The 20,086-nt window shown below is 36.4% G+C and overlaps 1 protein-coding gene across 6 annotated transcripts in view; it reads right to left on the reverse strand.

Moving 5' to 3' along the window:
- Nucleotides 1–20,086, reverse strand: part of Thsd7b (thrombospondin type 1 domain containing 7B) — a 797,324-nt gene that overhangs the window by 76,299 nt on the left and 700,939 nt on the right. The gene's annotated exons all lie outside the window — the stretch shown is intronic.

Here is a 20,086-nt window from a genome sequence, read left to right on the forward strand (position 1 = left end):
AAAATCAGATATCCAGAGACACAGAGGCTCCCAACACCTCATCACTGAAGCAGACCAAAAATGAACCCAACATGGCTCAGGGAAATTTTGCAGAAGAGGGGTTGGAAAGAATGTCAGAGACACATGTTGAGTCATGATATGCAGAGTCATTTCCTCCTACCCATAACTGTGAGCTAACCACACATTGCATGACCCATATACCTCAACAAGGAGGGGCTAGGGGAAAGGGGTAGGACATGGATGAGACTAACAATGGTACTAACTTGACTGTATTCACTGAATACAAAACTAATTAATAAAAAAATAAATTTAAGAAAGGATAAGGAAATAAATATTTTCAAAAATAAAATGTCATGTGCAAGCTTTCTATAATATACCAAATATTTAACTAACTTCAATAACTAAAAAACTGTTCATTTTTTTCCAAAGATGAAACTGTTTTCAAAACCAAGGAATAATACAGTGAATGTGTAGCTAAACATTTTGAATTCATAACTGAAGAAATTTTAAGCTAACTAGGGCTAATTTATAATTGTACATAAAACAATGAAAGTATAAGAAATTAGGAAGCATTTTTGTGTGTGGCCCCTTTGAGAAAATATTTATTTCTTACTTTGTAGAATGACTGTCTAGGTGGTCATATGTTACAAATGTGACAGGAACCATATCAAGCTTATGAGGCCCAGCACCATGATCTATGTGTACAATTGCCAATGAAAATACACAAAGTAGAAGGGAAGAATTTGAAGGAGGGTAAGAGAAGAGCATGGATAATTTCTGCATTTCCTTGTAACCAGACACATTCACAACAGGATATAGCCAAAAGAAGAATTTTGAATTTTGAGGCCCTAATATATATTAGCATGATAAAATATCCTAAGGGAAGGTTATTCCCATAAAGACTGGAAAATCATGTTTTCCAAAGACAGAATGATGTTAGCATTAGAAAACCTAGCATAACAGTTATAATAGTAGAAAAATAATGAATTATGCATAGTACAAACTAACATTGATCAAGGGAAAACAGCCAAATAGTTTCATTTACAGCAATATTAAAAACATGAATATGTACTAATAAATTAAGAAGTATATGACCACTATAGTAAAAACTACAAAAAAATGCTAAGACATAGCAAAAATCATCTAGCAATGGAATGATATATTATGTTCAGTGTTTGGGAAGCTATTCTTATTATAATAGTCCTGCCCAAATTAAACTGTACATTCTATGTAGTACCAGTAAAAACTCAACAGTTATTGTAAGAAATTGCCAGTTCAATTTTAAAATGCTTAGGAAATGGAAAGATTCTATTATGATAATCTTGATCAGTTGAAAACTTGGATGATTTATCTTAGCAGCTTTTGGGACATTCTAAATTTACAGTAATTAAGACTGACATGTTGATGTGTGATCTATTCTAGGAATAGGTACATTTATAACTATTCAGTTAATGGTCCCTGAAGACAACAATGCAATTTGAACATCCTGTCAATGGTGCTAGATGAAACAGATATATATTTGAGAATGGGAGGGAGGGTCATTCTAATGAAGATGCAGGTGGCACCCTGTCCAGAGTCCTTTGGATAGTTTCACATCTCTGAGCATCATTTTCAGTTCTTCTTGATTTTCTATTAATTACTTGCACCTGAGTCTTTCCAGTAATTGCCACTGAGAATTCATCCCAGCTTTTCCAAAATCCTAAGGAGAATTACAATTGCCTGAAAGCTCTCTCGCCTACCCAGGCACTCTGTAACTAATACAATGCTAGAGTGGGAGATAGAGCCTAAACTATTTGCCTAAAGAAGGCATATCTCTGTGGCATAATTGTGTTTCAAAATTTTTTTAATTTTTATTTTTGCTATCAGTTTTGTACTAGGGCTCCAGCTAACATTGTACCCTTGTCTTCTTTCCCTTTTATTCTTGCTCCACCTTTACTCAGTCCTTTGCTTGGAATTCTGTTGTTCTTTTAAAAATATTTTTCTTTATTTATTTGCAAAGAGAGGTGGTTGGGGGATTGTGAGAATGCTAGAGCCTCTTGCCAATGCAAAAAATATTGTGCATCTGGCTTTATGTGGGTACTGGGGAATTTGCAAATAGTGCCTTTAACTGTTGAGCTATGTGCCAAGCTCCCAAATACTTTGTTTCTTTTTAAAGCACTTTCCTTTTTTTTTTTTTCCCCTTAGTAGTTATGTACATACTCAGTGTGTAAGCAGCCATACTGGTACCATTGTTAGCCTCCTCCCTGTCCTCCCCACTCTGAAGGGACCTCCTCATTGGGGATTGCGGTCATGCATTGTGGGGGTAGCCATCAGTTATGGGGAAGAGGCAATGTCTCTGTGCATAATGTCCCAACTGTGGCTCTAACAATCATTCCTCCCCCTTTTCCACAAATTCCCCTGAGCCATATTGAGTTTGTTTTAGGTTTACTTCAGTGATGACATCTTGGGAACCTTTTAGTCTCTGGATATCTGGTTTGGCAGGAGTAGAGTGTTCTCTGTGTCTCCTTCACCCTTGTGCTGGTACCAGGTTCACCAAGAAAGCAGCACTCTTGGTCATTTTCCCAATTACTCTATGGTTTCAGCTGGGGCCCTGGTGAGGTATGATGGGCTGAATCTCTCCTCAAGTTCTGCATCCATCCAAAAAAGAAAAGAAGATTCTCCAATGGAGAGTGAAGTCAGCATGGAATAAATGGGATAACCATTATTATTTTAGAGGGAATTTAAACCATATACAAAAATCAAGGTTTCTCTCCAATATCAAGCTCCCACCAATCTTGGGCTACAAGATAGCCTACACCTATTAAATTTCCTCTAAAATACTTTATTAATAAATAACTTACACAAGTTATTAGCTCAAGATCCACACACACACACACACACACACACACACACACACACACAAAGAGAGAGAGAGAGACATGTGAATGAATGCAATGGATCTCATGTGTCAACTTGAATGCTAGTCCTACAAAAAGTTTAGGAGAAAATATGAGAAAGTCTTTATTGCATTGGATTAGGAAAATATTTCTTCAGACAAATATTTTTAAAAATTTATTTTGTTTATTTTTTTATTTATTTGATAGTGACAGAGAGAGAAAGAGGCAGACAGGGAGAGAAGAGAGAGAATGGGCATGCCAGGGCCTCCAGCCACTGCAAACGAACTCTAGACGCGTGCGCCCCCTTGTGCATCTGGCTAACGTGGGTCCTGGGGAATCAAGCCTCGAACCGGGGTTCTTAGGCTTCACAGGCAAGTGCTTAACTGCTAAGCCATCTTGCCATCTCTCCAGTCCTCTTCAGACAAATTTTATATTAACTATCAAATAAGACAATAAGTTTGGTGCCCACAAAACTAATATTCTTTTTTTTTGTATTTTTTTTTTAATGAGAGTGAGAGACAGAGAGAGATGAGAGAGAGAATAGGTGCTCTAGGGCCTCTAGTCACTGCAATCAAATTACAGATGTGTGTGTATATGTGACCTTGTGTGCTTTAGCACCTTGTGTGTCTGGCTTACATGGTACCTGGAGAGTAGAACATGGGCCCTTAGGCTTTGCATGCAAGTGCAAGTACCTGAACCACTAAGCCATTTCTCCAGCCTAAAACTAACATTCTTCCTCAAACAAAATAAGACATTGGAAAGTCAGGGGTGGAGAGATGGCTTAGTAGTTAAGGCAATTGTCTGTGAAGCCTAAGGACCCAGGTTCAATTCTCCAGTAAGTCAGATGTACAAAGTGGTACATGCATAAATAAATAAATAAACACTTTATTAAAGAACAGAAAAAATAAGCTAGAAACTGTGAAAAGCTATAACAATGCATATATCTGATGAAGGACTTACGGCCACAATATATGAATAACTTAATTAATCAACAAGTTAATTTATTAAAAAGTTGAGCCTTTTAAACAAGATATCCTCATGGTCCATGAGCAAATGAAAAGTTGCTCAACATGTTAATAGGTCAACTGAAATTTCAGTGAGACATTACTCAACAAAGCAACTGATTCTTACCAAGGAACACACACCATAACAGCAGCTGCTAATGTGGTTGTGTTAGAATTGAAACTCATATGTTGGTGGAAGTAGTATAGATGTGAAGTGATGCTATTACTTTTAAAGCTATTTGATCACTTCTAGTAATAAATATTCAGCATTTTTGTCTAGGCTTGATCATTCCACAAATATGGGTTTAAAATAAATGACTCAGAGAATATTCTCTGTAGCTAGTAACACAATGCCCTGGAATTAGAAATGACCCAAAGGTTCAATGATGTTATAGTCTTATAATGTAATACTTTTTGGCACCAAAAAGGGCAATCAGTAAACTTCTAATCAGTGAACTTCCAATAACACTCATAAATCTCATAAACACCAACTTGAGCCAAAGAAACAGGACATTAAAGCACTGTGGGATTCCTTTTATATGAAGTTCAATATATAATGTTGAGCTAATAGAATCAGATGTAAAAGGATACATGAAGTTCAAACTAGGAAAAATTCAGCAATGCAATAGAAGTAAGAATATTAGCTAAAATTGGATGGGAAATTGTGAGTATAAATTAGAAAGTAGCATCAAAGATTTTGTAGAATGCCAAAATTGAGTATTGCCTTTATGGGTTTGGTGGTTTGCTATATTTTACTCATGCAAAATCTCTCCAACCAAACTGAAATGATACCTTACATGTCTGCTTACTTTATTGTGACAAAGTGATTTAGCATGCTTTAAACCCATAACTTTAAAAAATATTTTCAGTTATTTATTTACCAGAAGAGAAAAATAAAAAGAAGAGAGACAGAGAGAATGGGAATACCAGGGCCTCCAACAATTGCAAATGAATTCCAGATCCATGTGGCATTTTGTGCATCTGGCATAATGTGGGTACTAGGGAATTGAACCAAAAAGGAATAGTGCCTTGAACTGTATCCTTAAAATTTCTGAATTGTCAAAAAGTTAAGACTTCTTAGAATAAAAAGGAAAATACATACACAAAATCTTGAACTATACCATAATCAGCAATAGAAAAACGTAGCTTTGAGGGCTGGAGAGATAGTTCAGCAGTCAAAGATGCTTGCAAAGACTGCTGGCCTGGGTTAAATGTCCAAGCTTCATATGGATAATGAACACCAAAGGTGGTACAAGTGTGTGGTATTCATTTGTAGTGGCCCTGGCATGTCCTCACCCCCAAACAAGTACGAATAAATAAAGTTTTTTAAAATTACATTTGAGTAAATATGAATCGATAATATCAGTAACTAAAAATTAAATCACCAAAACAAATTTCTGATGTCCATGTACAACAAGAAAAAAGGCAAAATGAAAGCCACTGTATCATAGATACAAACGAGTCTTTCTCAAGGGGATTTTGAATATGTGCCAGAAATAACTCTCCATAATTAACTCAAAGGATGATTAACGCCCTGAACAGACCAATCACCTTGAGAACAACTGAGCAAGTAACTATGCTCCGCAATCATAACCTCACATTTGCACAAACAAATCTTGCTTTGCAAGCTGTTTCAAGCACTGGGGATATGAAAAGTTTCTTATATATCACAGATATCATAATTCCACATTTATAACAGCAATACCTATAATAAAACTTTAATTTTAGTTATAGAAATGCATTGCAAAAGCTCTACAGTTTAAATTATGTAATAGAAGTAATATAAATGTTTAAAAATATTTTTATTTATTTACTAGAGAGAGAGAGAGAGAGAGAGAATGAGTGTTCCAGGGTACCAGCCATTGCAAACCAACCCCAGACCTATGCACCACCTTGTGCATCTGGCTTACATGGGTCTTGGGGAATCAAACCTGGGTACGTTGGCTTTACAAACAAGTGCCTTAACTGCTAAGCCAGCTCTCCAGCCCATAAAAAATGTTTTAATTAACAAACTGAATGCTAGCATGAAAGTGTATAACCCACTTGATGTTTGTGGTTGAGATTAATATTTTCATCTCTAGGTTAAATAAAACAGATTACATTTCCCAGTTGACCACCTTGGTCTGAGACTCACGGTTTTTCCTGTTTTATATTCTAAACTAACATGAGCTAAATCATTGGCTGAGGTGTTCATATGACTAGTACTTTGAAAAATATTTTAATGTAAGCACAGAAAAGTGGGGCATATTCAGGGTTCACACCTACCATAAGAATCAGCCTAATGGCCATCTTCTGAGCTGGCCACATGGGCAGAGTAGAGCCATCTAACAAACACTTTGATCATGACAGTTAGCACATGTACCTGGCTATCAGAGTAATATATTAATTTTTAGAAATTCAATAGGCATAGATTTTACATCTTCTTGAAAGAGTATTTAGCATATATGTATTGCAATGACAATCTGTGTATGTGTATGTATACAAATTGACGAATTCTTGTTATGTTTTTAAACTCTTTTTAAAAGAGTTATGTAGCAGTGGTTTAAGTGGAGTACCTGAGTTTGGATTTCAGAACCCATGTAAAACTTAATGCTGTGATGGGCATTTGTAATCCCAGCACACTATGGCAAGATGGAAGGTGAAAACAGGAGAATCCACTGGAAGCTCGTGGGTCAGCTAGCTTGGTGAATCCAGCTGTAAACAAGGAGAAATCCTACTATAAATAGGGTGGAAGGCAAGAGCTATTCCCTCAAAGTTGTCCTCTGACCTCCACACATGTGGTGTTGCATGTTACACCAACACAGAAAAGCGCGCACGCACACACACACACACACACACACACACACACACACACATACACACAAGCTAAAATAAAAAAATTTAAATCTCGGGGCTGAAGAGATGTCTTAGTGGTTAAGCACTTGCCTGTGAAGCCTAAGAACCCCGGTTCAAGGCTCGATTCCCCAGGACTCATGTTAGCCAGGTGCACAAGGGGGCACATGTGTCTGGAGTTCGTTTGCAGTGGCTGGAAGCCCTGGCATGCCCATTTCTCTCCCTCTCTTTCTCTCTCCCTCTCTCAAATAAATAATAAAATAGCTGTAAATTAAAAAAAAAAAAGAGTAATGTTTGATCAAGTGTTTGGGCCACCTGTGGCCAAGGTAAGTTGACAACATTAGCAATCACACACCATAGAGACAAATGCTTGCCTTCACCAATGTAAGAAAAAGCCTGGGATTTTACTATTTGTAAAGATAAAGCAAAGAAGTAACCAAGCACAACACTGATTTCAAATACACTAGGATGATGGGAAAGACTGTTCATATAGTGCTGAGAACCTTCAGCACTTCCTTTTTGTTTCTTTTCAGAGTAAAGTTAATCAAGATAATACAATTCATATGCTTTTCTATGAGAATTTTCTGAAGCCTGAGATTTTGAGTACTTTTTCTATTGCTTTTTCCCACTGTCTAGTCCATAATTTCCTTAGAAACCTAAATTATAGTTATGTTAAACCAGTAGAATCCTCAGGTCACTTAGCTTCTACTTTCTACTATTTAAGTCTTTATTAGTTTTTGTGTTTCATTTCATGAGATTTTAATTTTTTAAAAATTTTTGTTTATTTTTATTGATTTATTTGAGAGTGACAGACAGAGAAAGAGGGAGAAGGAGAGAGAGAGAGAGATTGAGAAATAGGTGCTCCAGGGCCTCCAGCCATTGCGAATGAACTCCAGACACATGTGCCCCCTTGTGCACCTGGCTAACGTGAGTCCTGGGGAATTGAGCCTTGAACCGGGGTTCTTAGGCTTCACAGGCAAGCACTTAACCACTAAGCCATCTCTTCATCCTTGAGATCTAAAATTTTTATTTTAGCTTGTGTGTGTGTGTGTGTGTGTGTGTGTGTGTGTGTGTGCGCGCGCGCACACGTGCACTTGTCTGTGTTGGTATAACATGCAACACCACATGTGTGGAGGTCAGAGGACAACTTTGAGGGGATAGCTCTTGCCTTCCACCCTATTTATAGTAGGATTTCTCCTTGTTTACAGCTGGATTCACCAAGCTAGCTGACCCATGAGCTTCCAGTGGATTCTCCTGTTTTCACCTTCCATCTTGCCAGTGTGCTGGGATTACAAATGCCCATCACAGCATTAAGTTTTACATGGGTTCTGAAATCCAAACTCAGGTACTCCACGTGGCAAGTGCTTCATCCATTTAGCCATCTCCCCAGCCCCATTCTGTCTTGTTCTAAGTTTTGTCTTTCCTAGAGGGTCTAATGTATTATTTCTCCTGGTGGTTAGCAGTGATCTTTCACTACTCACTTTTCAGATCTCCAAGAGTCCTTCTAATGCTTTTCAATACATTGTTTTACTCTCATCATTTTCTTCAAAAATATACTACAGATATTTTGAAGCTCCTTGCCTTCAAATTCCATAATAATGTTTCTTTCTGGTTTTTCTATTGATTAATTTTCCTGTTGGTCATGGATCACAATTTGCCAATTCTTCACATGTAAATTGTTAGGCATGTCATGCATTTGAAAAAAATAAAAAAAATTCAATGGATTTTCATATTGCAGATATATGTAGATTTCTTACCTTACCCAGTCCTTCCTCAATATTTTATTATTGCAGATTCCTGTGTCTCTCAGACTCTGATCTCTGGATCTGTACTATTGTCTCACAGGGGTTCCATTCCTTGCATCACTATCTAGGAATTGTCTCAGGAGTAAGAGATTGACTGGAAGGCTTATCTATTTTTTTTTTTATCTTTAGTGAGCATGGTACTATGCTGTTTATCCAATGTCTGACAAGTAGAGTTTTATGTACTTAGTATTTGTAAAATTGTTAAAAATAGCATCATCAATCCAAACCTAAGCCAGAGATTCTCCAGTGATATGTATCACTGCTAGAAGTAAAACATCTCTATCTTCTACATCACATTTAAACTAGATTTATAATCATGCTGGTAGTCATCAATAAGTCAATGAAGTTGTCACCCTTTATAAGAGAATTATATATTTTTAAATTTTTTTGATAATTATAATTTTATCAAAGAAAATGTTGTAATAATATTTAGTTATGATTAATAATTATTATCCAGGAAGACAAATGTCTTTGAATTAAATATTATAAAATATAGGATATGTAGTTATCTCTGAACAGCTACATGGCATTGGTTCCAGAGTACTCCACCTGAAGGATACCAAAATCCATGAATTCTCAAGACCCTTATATAGAATGGTGCAATGTTGGAACATTTTCTACATAATTCATCTTGTACACCTTAAGGTTCATCCCTATGTTAATCACAATATGTAATATAATTTCAGTTTTATGTAGGTAGTTGTTTTACTATATTGTTTAGGGAACATAATAGCAAAAGCCCCATGTTCAGTACAAAAGAAGCTATGTTCTTGTTTTTTCTTTTTTAAAGCAGAATATTGCTGTAAACCTGACTGACCTGATACTCATTAAATAGTCCTGGCTGACTTTGAACCCATAGTGATCTTCCTACCCTAGTCTCTCAAGTGCTGGGATTATATGTGTGATTCACTATGCCTGCATGTTCTCAAATATTTGTGATCCAGAAAAAATTAGTAGAATTTGTAGATGAGGAACCAAAAAGAGAGAAATATAAATATATAATATATTATGTTTAGGTTATCATATATTCATATTCAGTTTGAAAAATATCTCTAAGACCTTTGCTGTCTCATATCAGTAATATTATTTAAGAAATTCCCTTGATATACCTGTAAGAACAGCTATAAATAGAAAACATATTATCACATAGATAATTTCTATGGGTTTTAGCGGCATAATGAAAATATGAATCCAGGAAATAATAAACCTTTTAATAAATATGAGATCCTGTGAATGTTCATCAACCTAACTTCAAAGTGTATGAAACCCGGTAAAAATGGAAATATTAGTTAAAGGGAATGAGATAATAATAAATAATGAATGATTAAGTATATATGTATGGAGATATTTGTATTTGCATTTATTTGTATACATATAAACATAGTTTAAAGGGTCAACATAATTGGGAATGTTGCTTTAAATGCATTGTAGAAAAGTGAGAAAGTTTGTATTAGAAGGAAAAGTTATATCATGTGTTGTGGGAACAAAAGAACTCCCAAGAAATAGTTTTCTCATTTTCTTCAAATATATCCTTACATTGTCTTTTGTTTTATTCATTCCATTTACAGTCTAGTTCTTCCATCATCACAGTATCATTCTACTGCCTTTTTTTGTTTGTTATTCTGGTTTGAGATCAGTAGGGACTTCCAGGTTAGTAACTCTGTCATTATCTGATGTCTTATTTGAGGGACTACTATAAAGCTAAGTGTTATATTTCAGTGAAATGTCATTTTATTTATTTACTATCGAGTTAATAACTTTGTGTGTGGGAAGAGCCATTTCCTGTATAGCTTAAAATATACTATCACCTGGAGACTTCAGGTTAAGATGGTGACGTAGGTACCATGCCAAAGCAGCATGGGGGGAAAAAGACCAAAAAAACTCAGCAAAATACACACTTTTACTAAAAAGTGAGGTGTATAGGAAATTGAAGCAGCAGCGGAGAAGCGGAGAAGTAGGAGAGATCCAGAGCATCCAGATCCCGCACAGGCTGGCAAAAGTGGCCCCGGCAGCTCCGCCAACTGCTGCGGTGGTGGGGCACACCAGAAAACAGCCAGGCTCGGCTCCCAGCCGCAGGAAAAGCCAGGTGTGGGAGTTTCCCTTCACACCAGTGCTCTCTGCAACTCAGGAAACGTGAAAGGAGAGCGGCAGTGAGCAATGGAGGAGCAGACCACGAGGTAGAAGAACACATGGAACAGCGAGAGATCCAGAGCAGCTGTGGCTCCCTCCCCTCCCCCACTGCCTGAGCCCAGCTCAAGCGAATAGAGCAGTGGTCCAGGACCCGGCCACGCCAACTTGAGCCAACAGTGGGACACAAGCAGGAACAGAGTCCAGGAGCAACATCAGTGGCTCCGGCACCGGTAAGAGCAGCTTCAGCAACAACAGTGGCTCCAGAAGTAGTAGCTACAGCAACAGCAGCAGCAGCAGAGGCAACAGCAGCAGTGGGCCCAGCAGCAGCAGCTTCAACTGCTGACAGACCCAGCAGAGGTAGCTTTCGCAGCAGCAGTTCCAGCAGCGTGGGTGCTGATCTGCAGGGCCACAGTTGCCAGGCTTGGTTTGCCCCACAGGAAAAGCCAGTGCCCAGCTCCAGAAATCAGAACAGCAGTCCAATGACCCAGGCAGCAACTTGACTGAGACCAAACTCATCCAAGGTAACTAGGTTTGCACCACGGAAGGGTCTCACTTGGTCACAAGCTGACTGGGATCCCTCAACAGACCAGAAATCTTAACCTCTATGTTGATAGAGGATCTGGTTGTTATAATAATTACTCTGGCATACATACTTGGGGCTGTTTTTGACTGAATGGGTACAGTGTTTAGTTAACTTTTAGAATCTACCTGTATTTTATTCCACTCAGCCTACTTGAATACCCCCACAGCAGGGAAACTCAACCCCTAGGAGCACCTATGTAGATACTCTCAGAGTCTTAAGAGCCACATCTAACACCTTAAGCTCCTACCCTGAAAATATATAACATCAAATCAATTAACACAGCTAAGAATACCTAGCTAGCTAGAAAATCCAAGCATTAACTTAATCCAAGGTGCAAAAATATATACATTATAACACAAGAAACACTAAAAAGCAAGACGATATAAATCCACTTAAAAGTTTTAATGCATCAGAAATGACCTCCAGTGAGAACGAGTTAGAGGAAATGCCTGAGAAAGATTTCAAAAGAATGATTGAAATATGTTCAAAGAAGTCAGAGAACAAATCAAAGGAGTCAAAGAGGAACTTAAAGAGGAAATCAAAGTAATCAAAGAAGATGCAGGACACCAATTTCATGAAATAAAGAAGGCAATACAAGACATAAATGAGGAAATAGAAATAATAAAGAAAAAACAGTCAGAATTACTAGCAATGAAGAACACAGTTAATGAAATAAAATCTCTGTAGAAAATCTCACCAGTAGAATGGATGAAGGAGAGGACAGAATATCTAAGCTAGAAGACCAGGTGGCAGATCTAACACAGGCCAACAAAGAGAAAGACAAACTTAGAGAAAACTATGAGTGGGAATTTCAAGATATTCAGGACACTATGAAAAGATCAAATATTAGAATTCAGGGCATAGTAGAAGGAGAAGAATTCCACTCCAAAGGCATAGTAGGTGGCTTCAACAAAATCATAGAAGAAAATTTCCCCTAAATTGGGCAAGAGGTGCCAATGCAGATACAGGAAGCCTTTAGAACCCTAGCCAGACAAAACCTGGAAAGAACCTCTCCTCGCCATATTATAATCAAACTTCCAAACACACACACCAAAGAAAAAATATTGAAAGCAGTTAGAGAGAAAAATCAAGTTACCTACAAAAGTAAGCCCATCAGTATTATAGCAGATTATTCAACACAAATTTTTAAAGCCAGAAGGGCTTGGAGTGATATATTCCAAGTTCTGAAAGATAACAACTGTCAACCAAAGTTACTTTATCCTGCAAAGTTCCATTCAAATAGACGGAGAAATAAGGACATTCCATGACAAAAGCAGGTTAAAGGAGTATTTGAAGACAAAACCAGCTCTACAGAAAATACTTGACAGAATCCTCCATGCTGAAGAAAAGGAAAAGCACACATATAAGAAACCTAGAAAAAATAAGCAATACTCAAATACTAGTTAAGAGAGCACAGGTAGAACTGGAACCACAAAAAAAAAAAAAGGCAAACATAAATAAAAATACACACCTTTCAATAATATCTCTTAATATCAATGGCCTCAATGCCCCAACAAAAAGACATAGGTTTGCAGACTGGGTTAAAAAGCAGGATCCTACAATTTGTTGTCTCCAAGAAACTCACTTTTCTACCTAGGATAGACATTATCTTAGGGTGAAAGGTTGGAAGATGGTGTTTCAAGCAAATGGGTCTAGAAAATAGCAGGGGTTGCTATCCTAATATCTGACAAGGTAGACTTTAGTCCAACATTAGTCAAGAAAGATAAGGAAGGTCACTTTATATTGATTAAGGGCACACTCCAACAGGAGGACATTACAATCCTAAACATATATGCACCTAACATGAGGGCTCCCAAATTCATGAAACAAACACTATTAGAACTAAGGTCACAGATAACACCAAACACAGTGGTAGTGGGTGACTTTAACACCCCACTCTCATCAATTGATAGGTCATCCTGGGAAAAAATAAACAGAGAGGCATCTGGACTAAATGAGGTCATAGAAGGAATGGACCTAACAGATAAATATAGAACATTTCATCCAAAGGCTGCAGAATATACATTCTTTTCAGCAGCACATGGAACATTCTCTAAAGTAGACCATATATTGGGACACAAAGCAAATCTTAACAAATTCAGGAAAATTGAAATAATTCCTTGAATTCTATCTGACCACAATGGAATTAAACTACAAATCAGTAGCAAGAAAGGCTATAGAGCATACACAAAATCATGGAAACTAAACAATACACTACTAAATGATGAATGGGTCAATGAAGAAATCAAGAAGGAAATCAAAAAATTCATAGAGTCAAACAATACTGAGAAAACAACATACCAAAATCTCTGGGACACAATGAAGGCAGGTCTAAGAGGTAAATTTATAGCTTTAAGTGCCTATATTAAGAAATTAGAAAGGTCACAAGTAAACGACCTAATGCTTCACCTTAAAGCCTTGCAAAAAGAAGAACAAGGCAAACCAAAAATCAGTAGGCGGGAAGAAATAATAAAGATTAGGGCAGAAATTAATGAAATAGAAATAAAAAAAAAATCCAAAGAATTAATGAAACAAAGAGTTGGTTCTTTGAAAGGATAAACAAGATTGATAAACCTTTAGCAAATCTGACCAAAAGAAAGAGAGAAGAGACACAAATTAATAAAATCAGAGATGAACAAGGTAACATCACAACATATTCCAGAGAAATTCAAACAATCATAGGGACATACTATAAAAGCATATACTCCACAAAGTATGAAGATCTGAAAGAAATGGATGATTTCCTTGATTTATATGACTTACCTAAATTAAATCAAGTTGGGATTAATCACTTAAATAGACCTATAACAAGCATCGAGATCCAAGCAGTTATCAAAAATCTCCCAACTAAAAAAAGCCCAGGCCCAGATGGATTCACTGCTGAATTTTACCAGACCTTTAAGGAAGAGCTAACACCATTGCTTCTTAAGCTTTTCCGGGAAATAGAAAAAGAAGGAATTCTACCAAGCTCCTTCTATGTGGCCAGCATCACCCTGATACCAAAACCAGGCAAAGATGGAACAAAAAAAGAAAATTACAGACCAATCTCCCTCATGAACATAGATGCAAAAATTCTCAACAAAATATTGGCCAACAGAATACAATAGTATATCAAAAAGATTATTCACCCTGACCAAGTAGGCTTTATCCCAGAGATGCAGGGATGGTTCAATATATGCAAATCTATAAATGTAATATATTATATAAATGGGTTGAAGGACAAAAATCACATGATCATCTCATTGGACGCAGAGAAAGCATTTGACAAAATCCAACATCCCTTCATGATAAAAGTCCTACAGAAACTGGGAATAGAAAGAACATATCTCAATATAATAAAAGCTATTATGACAAGCCTACAGCCAACATGTTACTAAATGGGGAAAAACTGGAAGCTTTTCCACTAAAATCAGGAACAAGACAAGGGTGTCCACTGTCCCCACTTTTATTTAATATAGTTCTGGAAGTCTTAGCCATAGCAATAAGGCAAGAGACACACATAAAAGGGATACAAATTGGAAAGGAAGAGATCAAGTTATCATTATTTGCAGATGACATGATTCTATACATAAAGGACCCTAAAAACTCTACTAGCAAACTGTTAGATCTGATCAAAACCTACAGCCATGTAGCAGGATACAAAATAAATACACAGAAATCAGTAGCCTTCATATATGCTAACAACAAACACACAGAGGATGAAATCAGAGAATCACTCCCATTCACAATTGCATCAAAAAAAAAATAAATAAATAAAGTACCTTGAATAAACCTAACCAAGGAAGTAAAGAATCTCTACAATGAGAACTTTAAAACACTCAAGCGAGAAATTGCAGAAGACACTAGAAAGTGGAAAAACATCCCCTGTTTCTGGATTGGAAGAATCAATATTGTGAAAATTGCAATCTTACCAAAAGCAATCTACACATTTAATGCAATCCCTATTAAAATTCCAAAAGCATTCTTCATGGAAATAGAAAAAAACAATCCAAAAATTCATTTGGAATCACAAAAAACCTCAAATATCTAAAATAATACTGAGCAACAAAAATAAGGCTGGTGGTATCACCATACCTGATTTTAGCCTATACTACAGAGCCATAGTAACAAAAACAGCATGGTACTGGCACAAAAACAGACATGTAGATCAGTGGAACAGAATAGAGGACTCAGATGTAAGCCCAAGTAGCTATAGCCACCTGATATTTGATAAAAATCCCCAAAATACTCATTGGAGAAAAGACAGCCTCTTCAGCAAATGGTGTTGGGAAAACTGGATAGATATCTGTAGAAGGATGGAAATAGATTCTTCTCTCTCTCCATGCACAAGAATTAAGTCCAAATGGATTAAAGTCCTTAACATCAGACCTGAAACTCTGAAACTGCTAGAGGAAAAAGTAGGGGAAACCCTTCGACATATTGGTCTTGGCAAAGACTTTCTGAATACAACCCCAATTGCTCAGGCAATAAAACCACAGATTAATCACTGGGACCTCATGAAATTACAAAGATTTTGCTCTGCAAAGGACACAGTGAAAAAAGCAAAGAGGCAACCTATAGAATGGGAAAAAATCTTCTCCAGCTATATATTTGATAGAGGATTAATATCTGGGATATACAAAGAACTCAAAAAGTTAAATATTAAGGAATCAAACAAGCCAATCAAAAAATGGGCTATGGAGCTAAATAGAGCATTCTCAAAGGAAGAAATATGAATGGCATATAAGCATCTAAAAAAATGTTCCATGTCACTAGCCATCAGGGAAATGCAGATTAAAACTACATTGAGATACCTTCTCACTCCTGTCAGATTGGCCACCATCATGAAAACAAATGATCATAAATGTTGGCGGGGATGTGGAAAAAGAGGAACCCTTCTTCACTGCTGGTGGGAATGCAATCTGATCTTGCCATTGTGGAAATCAGTGTGGAGGTTCCTAAAACAACTAAAGATTGATCTACCATATGACCCAGCTCTAGCACTCCTAGGCTTATATCCAAAGGACTCATCTCATTTCCTTAGAAATACGTGCTCAACCATGTTTATTGCTGCTCAATTTATAATAGCTGGGAAATGGAACCAGCCTAAATGTCCCTCAACTGATGAGTGGATAATGAAGATGTGGCACATTTATACAATGGAGTTCTACTCAGCGGTAAAGAAAAATGAAGTTATGAAATTTGCAGAAAAATGGATGGACCTGGAAAGGCTTATACTAAGTGCGGTAACCCAGGCCCAGAAAGCCAAGCACCACATGTTTTCTCTCATATGTGGATACAGATGATTGGACCTCTGCATGAGAATGAAAATACTTAGTAGCAGAGGCCAGTAAGTTAAAAAGGAGACATAAAGGGAAGAGAAATGAAGGGAGGAGGGTACTCAATAGGTTGATATTGTATATATGTAAGTACAATGATTGTGATGGGAAGGTAATATGTTGGAGAATGGAATTTCAAAGGGGAAAGTGTGGGGGGTGGGAAGCAAGGGAATTACCATGGGATTTTTTTTATAATCATGGAAAATGCTAATAAAAATTTAAAAATTTTTTAAAAAATAAAATAAAATGAAAAAAAAATACTATCACCTGTTTCTTATTTCCCAACCATATTATATACAATATAAGGGGAACTTTAGGGTTCTTCCATTCCTCCTCTTTGATTTCTTCTTCAATAAATATTGTTAAAAACTCTCTTGCTTTCTAAATATTAACTCTATTCCTCAAAAGCCTGAAATAATAACAATCATTGTTCATATTTCCTGATGAGAAAGCTGTAACTCATAAGTTTAATCAATATGCCATAATCATACTTGAAGACATATGAAGATTACTTATATGTTGACATGAAAGAGGTGCCCTGGAATGAAAAAAAAAAAAAACAATGATAATGAATTGGTTCTGTTAACATATACCAGACTGCAGTCTATCAAAATAGAATTTGGTAAAATTATAGTAAATAGACTCTTTAGATCCACACACATAGTGCTGGGAATAATTCTGAAGTAATTATTCCTCTTTTTTGTAAATGTGCATTTATACGCTAATTAAACACCATGCACAATGATTAAGCTTTCTTTTTTCCCAATGAGCTTTCTTTTCCTCCAACATTGATTACCTCCTATGATGCCAGATATTATGCTAAGGTCTTTTAACTTGATAAAATGATGCAATATGGAAAAGTAATAAGGTATGAACCCTGAATATCTTTCCTGTTTCCAATTTGAAGTATCCATTTACCTTGAAGTGTGGCATGGAAGATGAGAGAGGGTAAGACTCCTGTGACCAACAGATATGAGGGGACCTGATAGGGTATTAACATCTTAGCTCAGTATTGTTATGAAAGACAGCCATGCTTTCAGCACAGTGGTGATCACATAACACTGCTCAAAATTATTATTGTTATCAGAACTATGATTACTACTGCTATGTAACAGAAAGCACATCAGCATTTAAAGGAACTGTCCTTTCATTTCATGCTATATAGTAATTGTCTATATCATTTTCAAGACATATATGAAGGGAGGTTAAAATTTTTTCTACATCTCCAGCTTGTAAACATTCCAGGATATGGAGTGATTACACTTGGAACAACCTTAAATAAATTGGCTTTCTCATATTCCCAAGCCTGCACACCCTTCTGTAACTATTCTAGAAAAAATAGCCTAGTCATCAATACTTTGATATAAGATCAACCTTTGTATTGTAAAGTGATTACAGTTTAATGAAAACTTCTGGGAGTAGTTGGAACAAGAGAGAGAAAGATTATGACATCTACATTTAATTAAACTTCTTCATATTTCTAATTCTATAGGCTGATTAATAAAAACTGTGTTAGTATAATTCTTATGTTTGCAGTGATGGAAAAGTTATATAGACAGTCAAATTTCTATACTGTTAACATACATATTGCATTTTAAAATCTACCTTAGTTCTAAAACCAAGTAAGACAAAGGCCCACCATATGATCCATGCCTGCTTATCACTTACTATGTGGGTGTTGGGCCTTGAAAGGCCCTTGTGTGAGGCCTAGTGGAACTTCCTGAGCCTAGCTAAAGTTAGGTGATCTGCCTCAGACTCAGCAAGATGGCTAATGGCTTCTGGCCTGCGACTTCCACGCAGGAGTTGGGATTATCTTTTCAATAGTCACAGTTTACTGTTGGCCCTTACCTTTCTCCCCATCCTAAAATCCCCAGCTTCATCCCCAATATTTTATAGGCAACTGCTTGTAACAATAAAGTGAGTTCCCATGAGTTCCTGCTTCCACAAGACTCCTAACTCCGTGTGGTTTTTCTCCGGTGACTAGGAGAGGTTTTTGAGTCATCCGACGCTCTCCCTTCTCCTCAACCCCTTTGGGGGAACCAGCTGGCCTGATCCCTCCTCAGCACTATCTGCCCACCTGGGATGAGCCCGGCATGTGGGGACTTTATGCAAAGTACTTAGGTGATTTTTTCAGTTGAACTGTGAAATAACAATGATATCTAAATTGGAGGGTTAGTGCCATGACCAAAGGAAATAGTCCTATGGGCCTTGCTCAAAATAAGTGGACAATAAACATTAATTTTCATTACATTCAGATTATAAAACTAAATGACTCACTAGTAAATGCACCCTACTAAAATGTTATTTTGTATTAATTTCTATTCATTTTAATAATGCACTTCTTTCAGAATCATTTAATAAAGAAAATGTAACAGTTATTAGGGGGAACTCTCTGAAGGTTGGAATATTTAATAGTGAATCAATAATTAAAAACTGAAAATGTGAGTTGTTAGCTCATTTCAAATATGTTTTCCATCATCATAAGAAGATTTCAAATCTTCCCACCATTTGTCAGTATGGCAGTTTAATTTAATATGTACATGTTCTTTCATTAATAGTTGGAACTATATAATATTTCCCTAATCTCAGTTTGCTTTTTCCAGTCTTTATGAAGATAGAAGTTCGTATGGAAATAATAAGTTAAATAATTCTGGGTACAGATTAATTTTCATATTGCTTTTATGTTTCCATTTGTTTTTATTTCTAATTTTTAATTTTGAAAATTTTCTCTATGGTACCAAATGATACCTTAGCTGTATCTTTAATTTTTCCAAATTTATTTAAGAGAGAGAGAGGCAGAGAGAGAATGGGTGTGTAGTCATTGCAAATGAACTCCAGATACATGTGCCACCTTGTTAATCTGGCTTATACGCATTCTGGGGAATTGAACCTTAACTTCTAAACTATCTCTCCAGTCATCTTGGTTGTATCTCATATGTACTCTGCATACTCAAGCATCCTGTAAGTATGTTAATTATCAGATTTTCCTTTGAAAATCTTTTGAAATTAAAACAAAAACTTTATTCATATTAAAAGCTTATTTTTAAAATATTTATTTATTTATTTGAGAGAGAAAGTGACAGGAAGAGAGGGAGAGAATGGGCACTCCAGGGCCACTAGCCACTGCAAATGAACTCCAGATACATGTGCCACCTTGTGCATCTGGCTTATGTGAGTACTGGGGAATCAAACCCAAGTCCTTAGGCTTCACAGGCAAGTGTCTTAACCACTAAGCCATCTTTCCAGCTCTTAAAATTTTATTTTTAAAAGGAAATTACAGCCATAACTTTGTAACATATTTTTGTTAGCTTTGGAAGAGAAGAAAATTGTTAAGGAACATCTCATTATTGGGAAAACTGCTTCAGACAAAAGTTTGTCAAGAATAGAAGCAAAATTGTATGGTGAGTTTAACTTTTAAAATGTAACTGACACTATCTGAATAAAAAGGGAACAGAACAAGGAGATTATAATAAGAGTCATTTGGTGCTGAAGACACCCTTAACAATGCCATACAGTTGAATCCCAGTGTGGTCATTGC

This window comes from Jaculus jaculus, chromosome 5 (genome assembly GCF_020740685.1).
Source record: "Jaculus jaculus isolate mJacJac1 chromosome 5, mJacJac1.mat.Y.cur, whole genome shotgun sequence".
Lineage (NCBI taxonomy): Eukaryota > Metazoa > Chordata > Mammalia > Rodentia > Dipodidae > Jaculus > Jaculus jaculus.